We start from the raw sequence: 18,932 nt of genomic DNA, 5'->3' as shown, positions 1-18,932 counted from the left end.
TCAAGATTGTCAAATACCTTAGGACAAAGACTGAAAATTTAAGGATGAGAACTGAACAGTGGTTATTGGGTTTGGCCACTAGGAATTCATTGGCACCATTTAGTAAGGAACATTTTAGTGCAGAGATTAAAGTGCAGTACAAGTGCCTACGGTTGTAGACTTCTAAGAGTTTTTAGGAGGGAAAGGATGGAAAGAGAGTGGGTCACAGCTTGTGGGATAAGTAGGGTTGAGGAAATGGGTTCTTAGGAAGAGAAGAGATGAGCATATTTCTAGAAAGAGGAGATGTAGTTAGAGGAAAGGGGGATATCGTGGGTGGGACAAAGGAGTTAATTGAAGGTTCTGCAGGAAGTTGGGGGTTCTAGGCTTAAGAGTCTGGGCAGGATGAATTTTAGGAATGGGAAATAAAGGAGGTAAGTGGTTGAGGATGTAGGAGTAGGAGAGAGAAAATTTGGAGCTGATTGCCACTTTTTGAATATGTGATTTATAATCAATGAACAATTTAGGCTTTAGTTTTCTCACTGTAAAAGAATATTCTTGCCTTCTCTATTTCATAGGCTTGACATAAGTTAAAAATGAAACAGGTATATTTTAAAGTGCTTTAGAAACTTAAAATGCTATACAAACCTATAGCCTCTTGTTAGTAGTCAAGCGTTTGAGAAAGCCATTTGCTTTGTGTACAGTATATAAAACTTACTAAATCACAATGCTCCAATCAGCAAGAAGGTGCAGAGGTTTCTAGTATTTCAGAACCATAATGTTTGGGAGTCTTAGGTCTCTGAGTCTTTATCTTGTATCTGGAAAGGTTTCTTTACAAGTCAGGAGGGTGTTTTAGTAAGTACCACTGCTGACATTAGCACCTGAAATCATTTAAAACTTTGACGGTGGGAATAATTAAGGGAAAATATGTGGGAAGAAATCTGCTAAGAAACAAGGTTAAGTGAATTTTCAGTGGTTTAAATTTGGCATGCGATGGCAGGAATTCTACATTCTCATGTGTGTCTTCTGCTAATTCACTTCTTATAACTTTTGAAAAACTGAACTTAAAGTTTATTTATGCACTCTTAAGTATTTGGTGCTTCAGACTGATTTATGCTTAGCTCTTTCCCACTTTATATGTGTCCTCATGACACATCAGTATAGTTTTTATCCTATGTAGGGAGTCTCTTGCATGGTATTTAATTAAAAAAAAAAAGGTTTGCATTGTGCTTTTCTTAGCACTCTAGATTCCTTTAGCATTTCTATTACTTTGCCCTTATCATCAGTCCTGGGTTTCTTTCTTTCTTTCTTTCTTTTTTTGTGAGGAAGATTGGCCCTGAGCTAACATCTGTGAAAATCTTCCTCTGTTTTGTATGTGGGATGCTGCCACAGCATGGCTTGATGAGCAGTGTCTAGGTCCATGCCTGGGATCCGAACCTGCGAACCCTAGGCTGCCAAAGTGGAGCGCGTGAACTTAACCACTACACCACTGGCTGGCCCAAGTCCTGGGTTTCTGTTTATGATTTCTGGGTGCTGAGGATGACTGGAGAAAATCATGTAATTGAACCGAGTGTTCTTTACTGATACTGCTGCTTAGTCTAATTTGGCCTTTGATATTGTAGTTAATTACCATGAGCATTTCATGGGATATTGACTCTTACTCATTCTCCAGATAGAGAAATGCATGATATTGTTTCGTTTATACCCTTATTCATTTATTCAAATATATTTGAGTTTCTACTATGTGCTGGCCAATATGCTAATGAGTAGAAAATTTTAAGGAGACAATAACAGTGTCAAATAGAGTACTTTGGTATAGAAAAATAAAGACAGGAAAAATGTTCATTTGGTTTGGTGATTAAGAAGTGATGGGCGTCCCACATATAGAGTGGAGGAAGATGGGCACGGATGTTAGCTCAGGGCCAGTCTTCCTGGGCAGAAAGGGGAGGATTGGCAGCAGATGTTAGGTCAGGGCTAATCTTCCTCAAAAAAAAAAAAAAATTAATTAAAAAAAAAAAGAAGTCATGGTGACCTTAAGAGCAGTTTCAGTAGGTGGGTAAGGGTGGAATCCCCCTTAGAGTTGGTAGAAGAGTAAATGGCAGGTCTGATAAAGGAGGAAGGGAAGAAGAGGATAGAGAGGAAAGTGGGAGGGAGTGAGAGGGGAAATAGAGGAGAGAAGTGAGGGGGGAGAAGGAAGAGAAGGAGAGTTGGGGGGAAGGAAAAAGGGGAGAGGAAGTGGGGAAGAGGGAAGGAGGGAAAGAGAGCAAAAAGAGAATAACTTCTCTTTGAGAAGGCTTTCTGAGAAAAGGAAGAAGAGACTGGATGGGAGCCAGGAAGGGCTTTCTTTTCAGCATAAAACCTGACGCTTGTCTGTGTGCTGAGGGGAAAGGTGCTAATAGGGAAGGAGAGGTTGAAGATTCAAGATATGGTATGGTTGATAGAGCAAGGCGTTGAAGGAAATAGGAAGGGAATGGGAGTCATGGTATGGGTCAGGGGTACAGGTGGATGGGCTGGCTTTGAACAGAAGGATGGACACCTCATTTTTAGAACAGAAATAAAAATAGGTAAGGAGAGGTATGAATATGGATAAGGTTATAGGGAGGGGTATGGGGGTGGAGGGAGTGCATGCCTGATAACTTATGTATCTCTGTAAGATCAGAAGCAGGGTTATTGGTTGAGAGTGAATGGCCTGGGTAGGACAGGACTGAGGAGCTTGCATTGAGAAAGTGATTCAAAGAGTTGTTAAGGAGGATGGAAGAGAGAATTTATCAAATTTATTTTAAAGGACTAAGGTTGGAGACATTATAGTGCTATCAGTGTATCCACTGTGGTTTTTCTCTAGGGTAGCTCAGTTCCCAGAAACAGTATTGACCTGGAGCTGTGGTTTTGTGGTTAGGTTCAGAGAAAGGGGTGCAGATTTGAAGTTACTGCTAAGAGATTTAGATATCCAACCATAGGATCTGGGTTGAGGGGAATCAGGATTTGAGGGATAGGAGGTTTCTCTGAAGTCATAGAGTAATGATGGTCAGAGTAAGATTTTTGTGAGCTAATAGAGTAATCAAGGAGGAGCAGTTTCAAATGCTGACAGGATCCAGAGTAAAGAATTGAAGAATAGGTGCCTAAAATAGAACTGAGCTAAAAATCTTTAGAACTACAGAGGTCTATGAATTCTAGTGTACGGTAATTGGATGGGTTATCTTCATGGACACTGAAATCTCCCAGCATTGTGATAGGAGATTATGAAGAGAAGACAGCTCTGGACTAGGCTCCTATGTCTTCAGTGAACGAGGAGGTGCAGCTAAGGGATCATCTTGAAGGTGAGGCCATGGAGGAGGATGATCATGATCTGGGAGCTGCAGTAGAAAGGCAGCTGAATGCTAATCACTTCTGGCTCTGGGTGGGGGGAGGGGTATGGATTGCAATAGAGAGAAATGTGAGAAAATCTTTAGGGGAGAGCCAGATTTAAGTCAAAGTAAACAAGTAGAAGGAGCATTCTTCAAAAAGATTGAGGATGCCTGGGGTTTGGTAACAAGAGAGTGATTATTCTCTTGGGCATAATATGGAAAAGATTTGGGCAGTGACAGTATGGAAGAAAGCAGGGCTGAGGACATTCAGATAAGGAAGGTAGATCATAGTGGGGATATTATTGCCTTTGTATGTTGGAGGTTATTGATTGGGCTCAATTGTCTGAACTTGGACACAAGTTATTTTGGTACTGAAACTGGTTTAAAGTCCCACCAGATAGTATGTGACTTGATCTCATAGAAGTGGTAGAGGCTATTTATAAAGTTAATAGCAAGGGCAACAAAGGTCATATTCTGGGTGAGAAATTGATATCCTCAGCAGAGTTTCAGTCCCTTGTTAGGTAAAAGCTAATCCTCTCCAAAAAGAAATCCTGGAAAGACCTACAATCTCCTTCATTTTATAAATGTGGAAACAAAGCCCTAGAGAAGTTAATTGATGTCCAAGGTTGTATAGCCAATGATGATGCTTTAACCCAGGCATTGGCAAACTTTTTCTGTAGAGGGCCAGACAGCAAATATTTTAGGCTCTGTGGACCAAGAGGCAAAATAGGGAATTATTGTAGGTACTCATAAGCAAATTTCCACATTGTTCTCATCAGTAGACAAGAATTACAAAACAAAAGTACTCAATTTGTATTTCTTTAAGAACTGAATGTTCATTTCACAGGTCCACCTTGCAAAAAGGAGCCTGGAATCCCACAGTAATCCAGGATCCAGATTTAGGAAGATTTGAGATGTAGTTAGGGAGCTGGAAGTATCCTCTGAAGCTGTAGAGACTGTTTTGTTATAACCTTTTCAGTGTGAAAGGTTACTCCCCCTGCACTGAGGTTTCTTATTGTATTTTTTTGGTCTTTGGTTATACCATTCCTGTCTCATCCAACCCCTGATTTCACCCTCTTCTTTGTATATGCTTTTTCTTACATATGGTTTCATCTCATGTATGGTCTGTACTATCTTTTGGCTTCTTCTTAGACAGTGTTTTAGTTTCTGATTTTGCTTTCCAAGAGTCTCTCCTACCACTTTGCATTCGGTTGAGAGAGAGTGAGAGAGTGCATTTATACGTCTGAGAGTGAGAATCTGTCTGTCATTCCTGTTGGGCTAAGCTCTTTAGCAAGCTCTTTCCTCATAGGCTGGTGGCCAGTCTGTAGGACTGGTGAACTTTGGTCAGATGCATCCCCCTGTCTAATTAGCTAGATTCAAGGGCCCATGGCACGTACATGGAGATTAGGAGATAACATGAAGTTAGAGGCTATCACACAGCTCCTTAATATGCAAGGGGCTGTTGGTAGGGTTTTACCTTGAGGGGCAACTGTGAGTGTGTTAACCAATCTGTCCAGCATGGTGAGAACTAGATTGCTGTGCACTGAAAGAGAATTATAAACAAAATCCTGTGGCATTTAGAAGAAGAAGGCCAATGTTTACTCAGCAAGGGCATCAAGACAGGATCCATGAAAGCAGTAGACTTTTAAGAATGAGGAGGATTTCAGTAGGAGGAGATTAGAGAGAATGATGTTCATGAATTTATGGACTATGAAGGCAGGGAGAAGATGCTAAAGCAGTGGCAATTGTAAATGCAGAAGGTTTAGGTAGAAAAAGCGTGGGGCTAATTTAGTCTAGCATAGAGCAATAGTGAGAAAGAAAGCCAAATCAAAGGATTGAGGCCTTTTTATGCTGAGCTAAGGAGTTTAGGTACAGTTTGGTGTTCATTGTTTAATTGTCTCGAAGTTCTCACTGACCTTAAAATCACTATGAGAATTTACAAATGAGTAAAGTTTAGTCCAGAAAAGTGATGTATTTTTTTCTTGTAATTGAGATAAGATTGCATATCATTTGAATCTTAATTTTATGACATTAGTGCTCTGTTTTTCAACATTTATTTGTAAGACTTTCCTCAGTGATTAAAAAAAACGTTTTGAGAGATAATTCATATATCAACCATAAAATTCACCCATTTAAAGAAGACAGTTCAGTAGTTTTTAGTATATTCACACTTGTGCACCCATCACCACAATCAATTTTAGGACATTTTCATTACCCCAAAAAGAAATGTTATACCCTTTGGCAGTTACTCCTTCTTTCCCTGGGATCTCCCCAGCCCTAGGAACCCATTAAGCTACTTTGTATCTCTATTGATTCATATAATATGAGGTCCTTTGTGACTGATTTTTTTCACTTACAATGTTTTCAAGGTTCACGCGTGTTGTAGCATGTATGGGTACTTTATTCCTTTTTGTGGCTGAATAATATTCCATTGTATGGAGATACCATCTTTTGTTTATCCATTCTTTAGTTGATGGACATGTGGGTTGTTTCTCCTTTTTAGCTACTCTGAATATGCTGGTATGAACATTCATATACATTCTTTTTGGTATATGAGCATATGTTTTCATTTTTCTTGTGTATATATCTAGTAGTGGAGTTACTGGGTCATATGATAACTCTGTTTAACCTTTTAAGGAACTGCCAAATTGTTTTCCAAATCACTTGTACCATTTTACATTCCCACTAAGAGAATATGAGAGTTTCAATTTCTGCACATCCTTGGCAACACTTGTTGTTATCTGTCTTTTTGATTATAGTCATCTTAGTGTGAGTGAAGTGGCATCTCATTGTGATTTTGGTTTGCATTTCCCTAATCACTAATGACTTTGAGCATCTTTCCATATGCTTTTATTGGCCATTTGTATATTTTCTTTGATGAAATGTCTAAAGTCCTTTCCCCATTTTTTAATTGGCTTTTTTGGTTTTTTGTTGTTGAGCTGTAAGAGTTCTTTATATATTCCAGATGTTAATCCACTATCAGATATATGATTTGAAAATATCATCTCCCATTCTGTGGGTTATCTTTTCACTATCTTAGTAGAGTCCTTTGATGTACAAAAGTTTTTAATTTTCATGGAGTCCAGTTTATCTACTTTTTTCTTTTGTTGCCTGTGCTTTTGGTGTGATTGCCAAAATTCAGTGTTGTGAAGATTTTCCCTAGTGTTTTCTTCTAAAAGTTTTATTAATTTTAGCACTTACATTTAGATCATTGATCTGTTTTGAATTAATTTTTACATATGGTGTGAGGTAGGGGTCCAACTTCATTCTTTTACATATGTATATCCTGTTATCCCAGCACCATTTGTTGATCTTCTGTGATATTAATAAAGTATTTCTTCATACTTTCTAATAGGACATTTTTTCATACTTTATAAACTGGCCTGAGCTCCCATTCAAAATATTATCATATAAAGTGAATGTAAGAGGTATTATTATTATTATTATTGGAATATTAGAGTTGGAAGGTACCACAGAGATTTTTTCGAGTCCCCCTCATTTTATAAATGTAGAAACAGAGACCTAGAGAAATTAATTAATGTCCAAGGTTGTATAGCTAATTGGTTAGAAATAATGCTTTAATCCAGGGGTTGGCAAAGTTTTTCTGTAGAGGGTCAGATAGTACATATTTTAGGCTTTGTGGGCCAAGAGGCAAAACGGAGTATTATGCAGGTACTTTTCTAATGAGAAAAAACAAATTTCCACAGATTATTTATTAATTAAATTCAAAACATAATAATTGAGTACCTTTTTTTGGTAATACATTTCTACTGATGAGAAAAATGGATTTCTTTTTTGAGAAGATAACATTATGTTTAATTGAGGTTCAAAGTTAGTATTCCTTAGCGTCAAAAAAATTGATTGCAAATGTTCATGTGTTGTTGTTGATCTGTTTGAGGTTTTGTGTATTTCATCTTTGAAAATGTCTTTTACACAGACAGTTACTGCCAAATACTGATATAAGTCCACAAGCATATGTTTCTAATTGAGTGTGTTCATTGCTTGGAAGGCATTTATAGAATTTTTAGGTTTTTCACCTGTACTTGCCTTTAAATATTAATTGGAGACTAATCACTTCCAATTTAAGGCTACATGGAAAGTCCTCCATTGCACAAGTAAATAGATTTTGAAATAGGGTACTACTCTTCCATTTGTATGGAGGTCTGAAAAACATTGCTGGAACTGTAGTTTGAAGTTGGAAAATATATCTACTACACACTTATATAGCAATGAACATCTTTTGTTTTCTTTCAGTTTTATTGAGCTATAGTTGACATACAGCACTGTATAAGTTTAAGGTGTAAAGGATAATGACTTGACTTACATATATGGTGAAGTGATTACCGCAATCAGTTTAGTTAACATCCATCATCTCATATAGATACAAAAAAAAAAAAGAAAAAAAAGTGTCTTTTTCCCTCGTGATAAGAATTTTTAGGAGTTACTCTCTTAGCAACTTCCAGATATGTGTTAACTGTAGTCATCATGTTGTACATTACATCTCCAGTACTTATTCATCTCATAACTGGAAGTTTGTGCCTTTTGACCACCTTCGTCCAGTTCTCCCACTCCCTGCCTCTGGTAACCACAAGTCTCATCTCTTTTTGTATGAGGCTTTTTGTTTTTTTTTAAAAAATAGATTCCACATATAAGTGAGATCATACAGTATTTGTCTTTTCTGTCTGACTTATTTCCCTCAGCATAGTGGCCTTAAGGTCCATCCGTGTTGTCACAAATGGCAGGATTTTCTCCTTTTTTAATGTCTGAATAGCATTGCGTTGCATATCTATACACACATTTTCTTTATCCTTTCATCTGTGGATGGACGCTTAGGTTGTTTCCATGTCTTGGCTATTGTGAATAATGCTGCAGTGAATGTAGGGGTGCACATGTCTCTTTGACGTAGTGATTTCATTTCCTTCGGATATATACCCAGAAGTGGAATTGCTGGATCGTGTGGTAGTTCTGTTTTTAATGTTTTGAGGAACCTCCATACTATTTCCATAGTGGCTGTACCAATTTACGTTCCCACCAGTAGTGCACAAGGATTCCCTTTTCTCCACATCCTTGCCAGCATTTATCTCTTGTCTTTTTGATGCTAGCCATTCTGACAGGCATGAGGTGATATCTCTGGGAATGGACATCTGCGTATTGTTTTAACTCTTGACAGCATGCGATAGGTATGCAGCTTGACATTACCTGTGATTCAAACCATGTTAGTTTTCATTGAAATGACTTTGTTGCCGTATAAGTTTTGCGTATAATCACTGCTTTGCCTTTTGATTTTGGTTGGATTCATTGAGAAACATTACCAAGTTTGAAGGAAAAGCTAATTTCCAAAGCTATTTAATGTTCACTGATAGTGACTGAGTGTGGTTCTTCTCATATAGAAAAATTCAGCTTGAAAAAATTGCAGTAAGGCTTTACCACTGCTAAGTCTGCTAACTTCTTAGTGGTAGGGCAAATCAGGATATTCACCCTCTATTTCTGACAAAAATTCATGGAGTCAAGATGGTGAAGTCCATGAGAGCGAAGTTAACTATTGACACTACTGGTTAAATATGACATGATAGATTCAGATATTTTCTGCAGAGTATCTTCTGATGAATAATGCAATGAATAGCTGTAGCTTTTAAACTTCCTAAATTTTCACAAGCTTTGTAAATTCGTCCAATTAAGCCTTTTTCTGCCCACATGTATTTTTACCACCATCAGTTATAACACATCTTAGCAGATTCCACATCAGGTTGCACTGAATTAGTCTTTTCCCAGCTTCTTTGAAAATATTCTTGCCTATTGTTGTTCCATGCAGATTATTCATAACAGTCTAATTATTTAGTCACTTCCAACTTGTATTGACTCCTCAAATAAACAACAATAACTGAGAAGTATTGGTAACACCTGCCGACTCATCAAGAGCCAAGGAAAACACTCAAAATTATTTGCCGTGATATTGTGTAATTGTTTTATTGATATTGCTGCCAATGTCTTCAACTCTTTGAGCTACTATTCTTGCTGAAAGGCTTATAATCTTAAATAAATTTATTTTCCTTAGATGTATTTCTTTGGCTCCCACAGTCAAACATGATTTAATTAACTCACTATTGAGAAAAGGCTTTCCTTGTCCGGCTAACAAATGAGTCATTCAGAAGCTTACTTTGGTTGCATCCTGATTTTTTGTGAAGAAATTCAGCTGTGTTGAGATCGTCTGTTTAAATTTTCTGATTTTTCTGACTGTTTTCCTGTGAGTTGGAAATACTGTGATGAATGCTTAGTCTGGTAATGTTGATGTATATTGTACTCTTTCGCACAGCTGTAGTATCATTGCATAATAAACATAACGCTTTGCCATCTAATTTGATAACAAGATTACACTCCAGTGTATTTTAACAGTATGATAGTTGAAGCCCAGTTTTATCTCCTTTTCTTGTTTTGACATGAAAGGTATGCATTGGTAATAAAAAATACAATATATGGCAGTAAGTGTAGTGCTTGAGAAGCTGTTAAGTTATAACTACATCACTGTAATTTGTAGTGCTTCTGAGCAGCACTGCAAAACTGTTAGAATGCCATATATGATCCCTTGTAAATACTGAAGTCTGCCATTGTAAAAGCAGCCATAGACAATATGTAAACAAATGTGTGGGAGTGTTTTAATAAAGCTTTATTTATGAACACTTAAAATTGAATTGTATACAACTTTCATATCATGAAACATTCCTCTTTTGATTTGTTTTTCAACCATTTAAAAATGTAAAAACCATTCTTAGCTGATGGGCTGTACAGAAACAAGCAGAGGGCCCTAGCTGGCCTGTGGGCTGTAATAGTTTGCAAACTTCTCTCTTAACCGAAAAGAGTAAGTCTAATGGGAGGAAGATCATGCTTGATGGACGTAGATCTGTGAGGGAAATCATTCTGGATGACATTTTGACAACCCTTAAATCATACTATTTAGACTGGTTTATGTCAGGATCGATATCATCTTGGAAGAAGAGAAAAAGTAAAAAAAAGAGAGAAAGAGACAGATTGAAAGTTTATGTAGTTTGGTTTTTACTTATTTATTTAAGGAAAGACTTGTACAATTTTGTTTTTTGTGTACTGCCTGAAGAGCTCTTAGACTTCTGAGTTTCTAAGCTTATGTCTTTTATGTGAAAAAAATAGCGATATGAACTTTGTTTCCCTGTAAGAAATGTGTTTATTAAGACTTTTGACTTAATAAATAGTAAATTTAGAATAATTTTTAAAAAATGGAATATACTGCTCTTACTTTGATTTGAAATTTTAATCTTGGCTGATTTTGCATAGGATAGGAAATAATAGCAAAGTTTTTGTTTTTGTAACTTGATGTTTCCACAAGTCCCAACAAATTATGAGGTTGTGGGAAGCTCTGATAGAGTGCTATGAAATTGGAAGTAGGTGGAGTTTATTCCTAGAGATGATTCAGGAAAGCTAGGTCTGCTCTTATTATAGATATGGTACAAAATCCTTTATAGAGTTGAGTGAAAACCACATAATCCTTTGTTCCTTCCTGTTGTGTATGTGTATGTTGTTGTGATTGTTCATTCGTTATTGTTAATGTTTAAAAATGAATTTTTGACAAAAGGGCTGTTATAGCTTAACTCTTAGAGGTGGATTAAATGAAACAAACGAATCACTAATACCTTCTTAAAAAGATAAGAATCAATACAACTGTGTTTGTTTTTATGAATTTAGCAGTGTAAATGAAAGTGATTTTTGATATTTTATTGCTTTTTTGGGTAATAAACTTAGCATGTATATGGAATTTTCTATTTTCAGAACACTTTATGGTGATTAAAGAAAATTCTTGATTTCCTTAAAAGACATTTTAAATTAAGTGAGAGAATGTAGGAGAATAGGGGAAAACAACCTTAGTATTCAGAATGAGTATAAAAGACTTAAATTTAGGCTTCTGAGACAGTTTATTATAAACTACTAATTGAGGCCAGCCCTTGTGGCCTAGTGGTTAAGTTTGGTGCACTCCACTTTGGTGACCCGGGTTCGGTTCTCGGGTATAGATCAATACCACTCATCTATCAATGGCCATGCTGTGACAGCGGCTCGTATATAAACTAGATGAACGTTAGCAACAGGTGTTAGCTCAGGGCAAATCTTCCTCAGCAAAAAGAGGAAGATTGGCAATGATGTTAGCTTTGGGGGAATCTTCCTAAGCAAAATAAAAAAATTTAAAAGTAAAGTACTAATTGTCTTGGTTATTGTAGAAAAATATTTGATTAAATACATGTACATCATATGATAGAAGTCAAAGACACAATTCCTGCTTTGTAGATTAACTTAGAGCGGTGATTTTTGAAGAATCTTAACTTTCAAATCTGTTGCTCTAAGTTTTCTAAGAAGGTGCAAAATCTCCTTTTTTGAGACTGATCTTTATTTTTCCCTGAGGAAGATTCACCCTGAGCTAACATCTGTGCCAGTCTTCCTCTATTTTGTATGTGGGTCACCACCACAGTGTGGCTGCCGACAAGTGGTGTAGTTCTGTGCCTGGGAACCAAACCAAGGCCGCTGAAGTGCAGCACACCATACTTAACCACTAGGCTGTGGGGCTGGCCCCCTGAGACTGATCTTTTTAAAAGTTTATTTTATGTAGTTGCTTTAAAAGCAATATACTAAATGACTGATATTTTATTTTTAAAGTTATAAGTGATTTGTTAAGAATTAAGCATGGCTAACAGTTATCAAATGATTATACATGTGCTATTCTGCGTGGCACATGCACTGTTCTCTGTGCTTTACATTTATTTATATCTCATTTAATGCTCTTAACAGCTCCTGGAAGTAGGAACTGTTATATTATTTCCATTTTAAAGATGAGGAAACTGAGGCACAAAGAAATTAAGTAATTTACCCAAGTTACACAATCAGGAAATGGTAGAGTTGGGATTTACTGTGACTCCAGAATCTTTGTTTTTAAACACTTTATGGGGCTGCTTTGGTCTATCTGCTGTTGTCCTTCTCTCTCAAGCTTTAATCCCTTAAATTGCACATTATTAGGGCCTACACTTCAGAAATCCTACTCTCAGAAGATCCATTACTCTTTGGGGCTTTGCTGTTTCTTCTGTTCTTGCTGAATCTTACCTGCCTACCTTCCCATCTCGTTTCCCCTTCTTCCAGCAGTGAGACATGGTGTAAATAAAACTAGTAAGATAGGGAAGCCAGGGGACATTTTAATTTTGGTTCTTGAAAGAAAAAATTAGTTTAAAAGGTTTTTTGTATATATAATAAGTGAAAAAAAATTAAGTTAAAGAGAACTATCTAAATATCAGACATTGCAAAACAACTAAAAAGCAGAAACAAAAGCCCAAGGCCTTAAATAACCTACTCTTTATAAATTCCAGTCTCTTCCCCTCTGTTTTTAGAGATAAACGTTTTAGAGCATCAGTGTCGTATTGTTGTCATTCTAGGTTACTGGAAAATTACTTCAATAACCTGTGTGTGCACATTGGTTAGCAATGTATTTTTCATTGTGAATCCCAGTCACAAAAGTCTGAGAAATACTTACATAGCATATATGATACCAAATTTATTTTAATTTTTTTATTCTCTGAGTTCCATGCAGATGGCCCCTCTTTCTTATACACATTTGTTCTTTAGATTTGTCAATCCCGTTTGATAAACTGCAGGTTCCTTTTCCGTGTTGATGTTCTCCAGAGTCACTCTCTAGCTAGGCCTTTGTTTCTCATTCAGCTCCTGTGGCTCTTAACCTTTTTTGGGGGTCATAGATCCCTTTGAAAATCTGAAAAAACTTATGAATTCTCCCTAGAAAATTACACATATGTACATTACACAAACTTCTGCCTACAATTTTAGGAGTTTTGTAGGATATCCTTCCCCTAAATCATTTATGGCTTCAAGATTAGAGCCCCACCTCTACATATACTCCCTGAAAAATTTCATTCGTGTTAATTCTTCCAAATACATAGATGACTTCCCAATCTATATCTTCAATATGATTCTCTCTCCTGAGTACTATACCCTGGTATCCATTTACTTCTTGGCCACCTGGGCGTCCTGTTGCACTACTCCACTTTGTATTTCAAACTTATGAAACCATGTATAGTTCCTGGAATACATTTTTCTGTTCTTCAATCCCTGTTTTCTTGGTTATTTGTCCCTGCTGACTGATACCTTATTCTTTGAGACATTCTCCCCTCCTTTGCTTCTATGATGCTCCTCTCACCTATTTTTCTCTTATCTCTGTGACTACATCTTCTTTTTTCCTTCCTAGATTCTTCTTTTACCACTTATCTTCTAAATATCTATTTTCCAGGATTGTGAACATAGCCCTCTGAGATCTTTCACTCTCTATACATTTTGGGCAAACTTTTTCAAATCCCTGGTTTCAATTACTTCCTAAATCTTTGTATTTAGCTAAAGTTCAAATTTTTATTTCCAAATGCTTATTAGACATTTCCACTTAGATCAGTGGTTCCTAAATACTTGGGGGATTACATACCCCTTTAAAAATCTAATTAAAGATGTCTCGCTCTCTATGTATAAAAGGACACAGGTACACCAGATTTTGCATATTGTTTTAGGGTGTTCCTGAGCCTCCTAGAGCCGCTTCATGGACTCCTTAGATATCTGTGGTCTTTTTTTCTTTAAAGATTTTATTTTTCCTTTTTCTCCCCAAAGCCCTCTGGTACATAGTTGTATATTTTTAGTTGTGGGTCTTTCTAGTTGTGGCATGTGGGACGGCGCCTCAGCATGGCTTGATGAGCGGTGCCACGTCCGTGCCCAGGATCTGAACCTGTGCAACCCTGGGCTGCCGAAGCGGAGTGCGTGAACTTAACCACTCGGCCAGGGACTAGCCCCTGTGGTCTTCTAATTAAGAAGTTGTGACCCAAGATGTTCCTGAGCTGCCTTTAATTCAGCATGTCCAAAATCGATGCCATCATCGCCCCAACCCATTTTATTCTTATCCCTCTCACTTATGCCTCTAAATCTAATCATTTGCCTCTTAGTTACTTACTAATTCATTTATTCTGCAAATATGTGAGTGCCTGCTTTATATCTAGCACCAGGCTTAAGCATATAGTGATATACAAAGCAGACATAGTTACTCTGTTTTCTCCAAGCTTACGCTATAGCATAGTGATTAAAAGCATGAACTTTGGGTTCAGACTTTGACTTCTTATTGCTTTATGACCTAGGGCAAATTAACTAACCTCTCTATACCTCAGTTTCGTCTGTGAAATGAGGATAATAGTAGTTGCTGCTTCATTGGTTATTAGGATTAAATGAGTTAATATGTTAAAATGCTCAGTAAATGTTAGCTTTATTATTTGTGGAGGAGATACACATTAAATGATCGTAAATAAATAATTATACATATTTGTAAGTGTTATGAAGTAACAGAATAGGATACTATGAGAGAGAATTTAGACTAGGGAGTAGGGATAGCACTGCTGAGGAGGTGACATTTAGACAGAGCTGAAGAATGAATAGATATTAACTAGGTGAAGATTTTGGAGACTGTAAGCATTTCGGGCAAAAAGAAAAGGTGGTGCAAAGGCCCTGATGTAGGAAACGGTTTGGAGCATTTGAGAAATAGGTCATTGTGCCTGGAGTATGGTAAGTTATGAGGAGAATGATAGGAATGCAGAGATCTGTAGGCCATATTAAGAGTTTGAATTTTATTCTGAATGAAATGAAATGCTAATGGAAGGTTATAAATGGCAGAGATGGCATTAACTGATTTATGTTTAGAAAGGGTCACTTGATGCTTTGTGGAAAATGGATTAGAGAAGAGCTAGAATGCATGCTCATAGATCAAGTTAAGAGTCTTGCAAAAAAAAAAAAAAATGTTGATTGCAATAGTCCAGATCAGAGCTGTTGGTGTTTAGGACGAGTATGGCAGCAGTGGAGGTGGAATGAAATGTATGGATTTAAAATGTTTTAAGGGGCTGGTCTGATGGCGCAGTGGTTAAGTGTGCACTTTCTGCTTTGGCAGCACGGGGTTCACTGGTTCGGATCCCAGGTGCAGACGTAGCACCACTTGGCAAAGCTATGCTGTAGTAGGCCTCCCACATATAAAGTAGAGGAAGATGGGCACGGATGTTAGCTTAGGGCCAGTCTTCCTCAGAAAAAAAAAAAAGAGGAGGATTGGCAGCAGATGTTAGCTCAGGACTAACCTTCCTTAAAAAAAAAAGAAATGTTTTAAATTAAGTGCTTCTTTATATATATATATATATATATTTTTTTTTTTTTTGGGAAGATTAGCCCTGAGCTAATATCTGCTGCCAATCCTCCTCTTTTCACTGAGGAAGACTGGTCCTGAGCTAACATCTGTGCCCATCTTCCATCAGACCAGCTTTATATGTGGGACGCCTACCACAGCATGTCTGCACCTGGGATCTGAACCGGCAAACCCCGGGCCGCCTCAGCAGAACATGTGCACTTAACCACTGCACCACTGGGCCGGCCTAAATTGAGTGCTTCTAAGTACTAGGTACTATAATAGGAACTGAGGGTACAACGTAGAGGTTAAAAAGGATATAATCCCTAACTTATAGTTTGTAGGGGTGGTGGGATGAGTGGGGAGAGATAAGACAATGAAAGAATTATATAGATAAATATAAAAATTAGACCTGTGGTAAGTTCTAGTAAGGACAGGTATTTGGTACTTTGAGAGCATATCATGGTCAGGAAGGTCAGGGATGTAAAATGAACAGGAAAATTTGGTGATTGACTGGACATAGGGGACAGGTGAGGAAGACGAAGCTGTCAAGAATGACTTGGGTTTCTGATGTGAGCAACTATGTAGGTGGATACAGAGAGAAGTCTGATTGGTTCCTAGTCTTGTCATCTCCACACCATCTTAACCAGTGGCCAGAAGTAATTTTCTTAAAACATGTGTCTCTGAGTATACCATATATCTTCTTATAATCCCTTTAATGGCTCCTCTTTTTCTACAAGATGAATTCTCAAACTCTTGCTTGCTAGATACTATATATAATATGGCTTCCTTTGCCTTTTCTAGTCCAATGGGTACGTTCCTGCACAGGTCATGGGCATTTTTAATGGTAGCCACATTATAGTACTGGTGCTTCCTGACTGTGTTCCCTCTCTTGTTCCTCTGTCTTTACAGAGGCTGGCTGCTTTCTGTCTGAAATGCTTTTCTTCTGTACCCACCCTGCCCCTGCTCTTTCATGCCTTGCTAATTTTCGCTCATTCTTTAGTTTTTCTGGGAATTCTTTTCTGACCTCCTCAGTCTGATTTAGCTGCCCTTTGTTTGTGCTTCCATTGCACCCTGGACAGAGAGCCATAATAATAGCATTCTTTATTTTTTGCTGTCATTATTGATTATTCGTTATGTGATAATTAGTTGTCTGATAATTGACTGCAAGCTCTTGAGGGTAAGAATCATGTCTTGTCTTTGTGTTCCAAGATCTATGTGTGGTGAATGCTCAATAAATGTTTGACTCAAAGAATTAATGAAATTCTCTGTTCTTTTATATCATGGGCCTTTGCACAAGCTGTTCTCTCTGCTTAGAATGCCCCTCCTCCTTTGCTTTGTCAACTTCTAGACATCCTTTATTTAACACTAAGCCTTACTTGATACTTTAATGATAGTTCCTCCTTCCACTGTGCTTCCATAACTTTTCTTTTCTGTATCTCTGATAAATATTTTACAGTACAGAGCAAGGATGTAGATGTTTGAATGAGTGAATGTATACGTATCATGAGCATCATGGAGTTGTAGATTGGATATATATTTCCAAGTGTCCAGTCCCGTTTCAAAGGGTAGGTTATGTCTACATGGTACTAATCTTGTTGTATTGATCTTTACATCAGTGTTTTACTCTTACAAAGGCAGCCTTATCTCCAATTTCTGGATAACTTATTGTAGTTCTTTGTTTACTGAATACAGCTGCTGCTTGCAGTATTCTCCTTTTCTCACTCAATTTTCTCCTTCAAGACCAACTCAAAAGTCCTCCTTTTGTAACCTTACTAGATTCCCTAGGCTATGTGAGTTCTTACAGCGTTCCTAGAAGGCTTTTTCCAAACAGCCAACAACAGTTTCACAATGTAATTATCCTGTCTCTTCATCTAGAACTTGAGCTTCATGAGGGGACTTATTTATTTATTTATTTTTTAAAGATCGGCACCTGAGCTAACATCTGTTGCCAATCTTTTATTCTTTTCTTTTCTTCTTCTTCTCCCCAAAGCCCCCCAGTACATAGTTGTATATTCTAGTTGTAGGTCCTGCTGGCTCTGCTATGTGGGACACCACCTCAGCATGGCCTGATGAGCAGTGCCATGTCCACGCCCAGTATCTGAACCAGTGAAATCCTGGGCTGCCGAAGCAGAGTGCATGAACTTAACCACTCGGCCACAGGGCCAGCCTTGAGGGGACTTATTTTTATTCATTCCTTTATTGTTGGTTCAGTGCCTAGCACATAGTTGGTGCTCAACAAATATTTATTTAACTGATTGTATCCCTATTTATTTTCCTTGTGCTTAGGTAACCCAGAGAATGTTGGGTGGAACTAATCCTGGGATGAAAAGTATTGGCCCTGTATAATCTCTACAATTTATAATCTCTATATAGGTAATTTGGATAATGCACTGCATTCAAGTTGCTTGAATAATCTTTATATTCTCTATTTCAATACAGCTTTTTTCTCTCCTTGAACAGGTGTTCCCTGCCCTCCAGTGGTTGGATCACAGCTAACATTTTTAGGAAAGGTAAAGCTTATAAAATTCTTTTACAGTGTTTATTTTTAAGTCATATTTAAAATCCCATTAGGTTTACTTTTCAGATTAAAGAAGTTTTTTTTTTTTTCCTGTTTTTCCTCTTATGTCTGATATGCCTGAAACCCAGCTTAAACTAATTGCAGCTTGACTTAACTCTTCCTTTGCCATCATGAGCCACCATGTGTCCCGCAGTTTTTCTTAAGTATGCAGTGATTGGGGGGTTTATTAAGTCTGACCTTGGTTCTTGGTTTTACTACATTGTTCTTATGTCACTCTACCAATGTCCTAGGATCTTGCCACAGTGCAAAAGCTATCATCCTGTTTTCAGTACCCCACTACCCCACCCCTCCCCGTCCTGCCCCACAACCAAACACACATACTCAAAGTAGCTTGCTAATCATGTGGCCATCCTTTAGTCTGGATTGGGGTGTCTCCTGGCTAATATCCTCTTTTCCTCTGTTGTTACTGATAAGGAGAGGCTGACTCTTGACTTTTTGGCAAGGTGACTTATACCCTATCCCAGGCCTGTCGTATGTTATTTTTTCTCAGAAGACCAATTCTTAGCTATTCAGGGAGCTTGCTATATGGCTAGCAGACATTTATAAATACCTGCTGCAAAGTTTTCAATGGTATACCATTAAATAAGGACAATACAGTAAAATTTTCATCTATCTAAATGTATTTGAAATAAAAGACTATTATTCATTATGAGATATATTCTCCCTAGATTTTTGGTCTTAAAATATTCATTATTTTGGGGCTGGCCCCATGGCCGAGTGGTTCAGTTCGCGCGCTCCGCTGCAGGCAGCCATGTTTTGTTGGTTCAAATCCTGGGCGCGGACATGGCACTGCTCATCAAACCATGCTGAGGCAGCG

The 18,932-nt window shown here is 37.6% G+C and overlaps 1 protein-coding gene across 11 annotated transcripts in view; it reads left to right on the top strand.

Moving 5' to 3' along the window:
- The window catches only part of MGA (MAX dimerization protein MGA), a 153,167-nt gene that overhangs the window by 35,514 nt on the left and 98,721 nt on the right, over nucleotides 1-18,932 (top strand). For 6 of the 11 annotated variants that reach the window (XR_011427334.1, XM_023619444.2, XM_070238915.1 and 3 more), the window contains exon 2: nucleotides 17,998-18,047. The exons of the other annotated variants lie outside the window; for them this stretch is intronic. The gene's annotated coding sequence lies outside the window, so the exon portion shown is untranslated. The remainder of the gene's footprint in view (nucleotides 1-17,997; nucleotides 18,048-18,932) is intronic. 11 annotated transcript variants of the gene reach the window in all.

Source organism: Equus caballus, chromosome 1 (genome assembly GCF_041296265.1).
Source record: "Equus caballus isolate H_3958 breed thoroughbred chromosome 1, TB-T2T, whole genome shotgun sequence".
NCBI lineage: Eukaryota > Metazoa > Chordata > Mammalia > Perissodactyla > Equidae > Equus > Equus caballus.
Note: the sequence above shows the minus strand (reverse complement) of the source record. Positions and strands in the feature narration are given on the sequence as shown.